Below are 5,106 nucleotides of genomic sequence, written 5' to 3'. Positions count from 1 at the left end.
CCAAGGAACTCTGAGGAGTCTTCTCCAGCAACACAATTTGAAAGCATCAATTCTTCAGCACTCAGTCTTCTTTATGGTCCAACTCTCACATCCGCACATGACCACCAGAAAAGCCGTAGTCATATAACTTATTACTCACAAATAATGGATCCTCCAAGGATTATTATTATTAGGTTCTTTTTGGTGGAGAGTGGGTAGCCTGTAAAACTTAAATGTAGTTGAGGGCTGTGGATTTCCTCCTCCAAAATCTGTCAGGTGCTACTTCATAGTGAAAGGAAATCTCAGACCAAATTCTGTCACAGAATTAGGAATTTTGAATTTAGGCTTTAGGTATATTCCTAGTAGTGGGATTGCTGGGTCACATTGTAGCTCTATTTTTAATTTTTTTAGGGAAACTCCAAACTGTTTTACATTGGAGATATTGTGGATTCAGTTCCAGACCACCACAATAAAGCAGTATCACAGTAGAGTCACACGAGTCTTTTGGTTTCCTGGTGCATATAAAAGTTATGTTTACATTGTACTATAGTCTATTGAATGTGCCATAGCACACTGTTAAATGTATACAAACCTTAATTTAAAAATACTTTATTGCTAAAAACTTCTATCATCTGAGCCTTCAGCAAGTCATAATCTTTTTTGCAATGGTAACATCAAAGATCATCAATCACAGATCACCAATGCTTTTGAACTGTGGTGTTGGAGAAGACTCTTGAGAGGACTGCAAGGAGGTCCAACCAGTTCATTCTGAAGGAGATCAGCCCTGGGATTTCTTTGGAAGGAATGATGCTAAAGCTGAAAGTCCAGTACTTTGGCCACCTCATGTGAAGAGTTGACTCATTGGAAAGGACTCTGATGCTGGGAGGGATTGGGGGCAGGAGGAGAAGGGGACGACAGAGGATGAGATGGCTGGATGGCATCACTGACTTGATGGACGTGAATCTGAGTGAACTGCGGGAGTTGGTGATGGACAGGGAGGCCTGGTGTGCTTCGATTAATGGGGTCACAAAGAGTCGGACATGACTGAGCAACTGAACTGAACTGAACTGAAGGATTACCAAAATGTGACACAGACAAGAAGTGAGCAAATCCTGTTGGAAAAATGGTTGCAATACACTTGTTTGACAAAGAGTTGCCACACACCTTCACTTTGTAAAAAAAAAGATGCAGTGTCTGTTAAGTGCATACAATAAAGCTCAATAAAACAAGTTAATGCCTGTACGTTCTTATGCAACTCCCCCCAAAGAAACTCTAGTTGAGAACTTAATTCGAGGCTGAAGACCTAGATATCTCTCCAAAGAAGACATACAGATGGCCAACAAACACATGAAAAGATGCTCAACATCACTAATTATTAGAGAAATGCAAATCAAAACTATAACAAGGTGGTACCTCACACCAGTCAGAATGGCCATTATCAAAAAAATTTACAAACAGTAAATGCTGGAGAGAATGTGGAGAAAAGGGAACCCTCCTACACTGTTGGTGGGCATGTACATTGGTATGGCCACTGTGGAGAACAGTATGGAGGTTCCCTAAAAAATTAAAAATAGAGTACCCTGTGACCCAGCAGTTTCACTACTAGGAATATACCTGGAGAAAGCCTAAATTCAAAGTTCCTAATTCTGTGACAGAATTTGGCCTGAGATTTCCTTTCACCATAAAGTAGCACTTGACAGATTTTTGAGGAGAAAATCCACAGCCCTCACCTACATTGAAGTTTTACAGGCTACCCCCTCTTCCCCCAAAAGAACCTAATAATAATAATCCTTGGAGGATCCATTATTTTTGAGTAAGCAAGTAGTCATATGACTATGGTTTTTCTGGTAGTCATATACAGATGTGAAAGTTGGACCATAAAGAAGACTGAGTGCCAAAGAATTGATGCTTTCAAATTGTGGTGCTGGAGAAGACTCTTCAGAGTCCCTTGGACAGCAAGGAGATCACACCAGTCAATCCTAAAGGAAATCAACCCTGAATGTTCATTGGAAGGACTGATGTTGAAGCTGAAGCTCCAATACTTTGGCCACCTGATGCAAAGAGCTGACTTATTGCAAAAGACCCTGATGCTGGGAAAGATTGAGGGCAGGAGGAGAAGGGGACGACAGTGGATGAGACGGTTGGATGGCATCACCGACTCAATGTACATGGGTTTGGGTGGACTCCAGGAGTTGGTGATGGACAGGGAAGCCTGGCAGGCTGCAGGTCATAGGGTCACAAAGAGTCAGACATGACTTAGCAGCTGAACAACAACAATTAGTAGTCATACGTCCATTTGCCACAGGTAGGTATCATTATCCCATTTTAAAGAGAAGGAAACTAAGGTTTGAGTTGTTAACTCACTTCATTAAATTTTCAAAATTAGTAAGTAAAGGAACTGAGATTTGAGAGCAGGTCTGCATGACTCCACAACCCTCATTCCAGCCACTTAGCATTATATAAGTATGAAACTCTGTCCCACATAATTGGGCATGTGGCCATCTGGTACACTCTGGCCTTTGGAGGTGGAGCTTGTTTCTCAATCCATGGGTGAGTTGCATGCCCAATTATAGTGAGATTTACTAGAATACACACTTATTCTGGTTAGCCTCCTGTCCGTATTACCACTCCCGTGATTTTGGCCTTTCTCTGGTTCACTTTTTGAGTGCATAGGTGGTTCTGGGCAGCAGACATAGAGGTCATTTTTAGCTGTGTCTGTCTCAGGATGGAAGATGCAGAGCATCCTGAAATCCTACTGCTTTCCTAAGGCATTTTTCTCTGAACTATTCTGAATGGAATCCTGCAGGGAGAAAAATGTAAGAAGGGGACAAGTTGCTAATCTTATTAAAACAGTCCAATTGTTTGAACTCAGATGCTTGACAGCATATGAATAGGCACTGATCAGTTTACAGCCATGTAATCCAATCCACATAATATCCTGCCTGAAAAAGATATGGCTCAGACCCACTCTGACTGCAGCCCAGGCTGGAAGCTTTCCGGTGAAAGCAAGATGCCCAGGTCAGTGGACTCTAGGGCTTTATCCCTGCTGGGTAAGATGGCTGGCTTCTCTCTACATTTTGATATTGTGTACATGTTGTGCCAGGATGATATCTCCTTTCTGCCAACTTCAGTGCTCACAGCTGATTTCTATTTCATTCTTCATCCTTAAGCCTTTGAAGTCATCTTGCTGAATGGTACCTGGTGTCAAGGGGAAGGACTCACTTTGACAATAGTAATAATAAGGCAGTAATTTACTGAGTGTTTATTATATGCCAAGTATTATGATAAATGGTTTACATACATTATTCTAGAAGAGCTCACAACAGCCCTTTGATGTGGCTATTATTATTATTACTATTATTAGTGGTGTCATTCTCATTTTACAAAAAAGGAAACTGCGGCTCAGAGTGTCCAAATGAGTTGTTGGAGCAAGAAATTAATCTGAGTCTGCTTGACAGTTTACCCTTCTCTTAAACCACTATTTTTACAGACAATCAACCCCTCATACATGAGACTTTTCTATTGCTGTTGCTCTGATTTAAGCCATTTCTTGTGAAAAAAATAAGCAGTGATCTACCTCAGTATGGTAAAGAGATCATTTGCAATCAGGGAACCTGGGATCATTCCTGGGTGTACTATTGGCAAGCCATCTTACCTTGAACAGATCAATTTCCCATGCATGCCAAGCTGCTTCAGTCACGTCCCACTCTGCTACCCCATGGACTACAGCCTGCCAGGCTCCTCTCTGTCCATGGGATTCTCCAGGTGAGAGTACTGGAGTGGGTTGGCATGCCCTCCTCCAGGAGATCTTCAGACCCAGGGATCAAACCCAAGTCTTTTGCGACTCCTGCACTGGCAGGCAGGTTCTTTACAACTAGTGCCACCTGGGAAGCCCCCTTAGTCTGTGGCCCCTTTTTTTTTTTTTTGTCTTTAAGATGATAATGATACAACCATCCTCCAGTTATTTGTGAATCAAGTACAATAACAGGTTCATAATGATCAGGTCTGGAGAAGGCAATGGCACCCCACTCCAGTACTCCTGCCTGGAAAATCCATGGATGGAGGAGTCTGGTTGGCTGCAGTCCATGGGGTCGCTAAGAGTTGGACACGACTGAGCAACTTCCCTTTCACTTTTCACTTTCATGCATTGGAGAAGGAAATGGCAACCCACTCCAGTGTTCTTGCCTGGAGAATCCCAGGGACGGGGGAGCCTGGTGGGCTTCCGTCTATGGGGTTGCACAGAGTCAGACACGACTGAAGTGACTTAGCAGCAGCAGCAGCAGCAGCAGCAGCAATGATCAGTTCTCTCCCTTCCACATATCACTTAGCTTATTAGTAACTATACTAGAATCTAGATCTTCTATCTGTCCGTCCTCTATGCTTTCTAGTTGACTGGGGAAACTTTTGACTCTCTGGTTATTGTTAGTATGCTGGGCTAAGGGCTTCCCTGGTGGCTCAGAGGTTAAAGCGTCTGCCTGCAATGCAGGAGACCCGGGTTCCATCCCTGGGTCGGGAAGATCCCCTGGAGAAGGAAATCGCAACCCACTCCAGTATTCTCACCTGGAGAATCCTATGGAGGGAGAAGCCTGGTAGCCTACAGTCCATGGGGTTGCAAAGAGTCTTGGACACAACTGAGCTACTTGACTTTATGCTGGGCTAATATCTGTGGCTCTTGTCTAGTTTGGCAAGTTGGTGATGTCTTTGGCACATTGACAACTGAAGCCTACTAGTAAGTGAAGAAACAGTAGGAAAACTATGAAACACAGGCACAACACACAATAAGCATGGGCTTCCCTGGTGGTCCGGTGGTTAAGAATCCACCTTTGCAATGCAGAGGACACCAGTTCAATCCCTGATGCAGGAAGACCCAACACACTGAGAAGCAACCATGCCCAAGGGCCACAACTACTGAGCCTGCACTCTGGAGCCCTTGAGCTGCAGTTACTGAGCCCATGTGCCACAACTGCTGAAGCCCTCATGCCCTAGAGCCTGTGCTCTGCAACAAGAGAAGCCACCACAGTGAGAAGCCCTTGCACTGCAACTACAGATTAGCTCCCACTCGCCACAACTAGAGAAAGCCCGCGTACAGCAATGAAGACCCAGTGCAGCCAATAAATAAAGAAATAC

This window comes from Bison bison, unplaced genomic scaffold (assembly GCF_000754665.1).
Source record: "Bison bison bison isolate TAMUID 2011002044 unplaced genomic scaffold, Bison_UMD1.0 scf7180017864531, whole genome shotgun sequence".
In the NCBI taxonomy this organism is placed as follows: domain Eukaryota; kingdom Metazoa; phylum Chordata; class Mammalia; order Artiodactyla; family Bovidae; genus Bison; species Bison bison.
Note: the sequence above shows the minus strand (reverse complement) of the source record.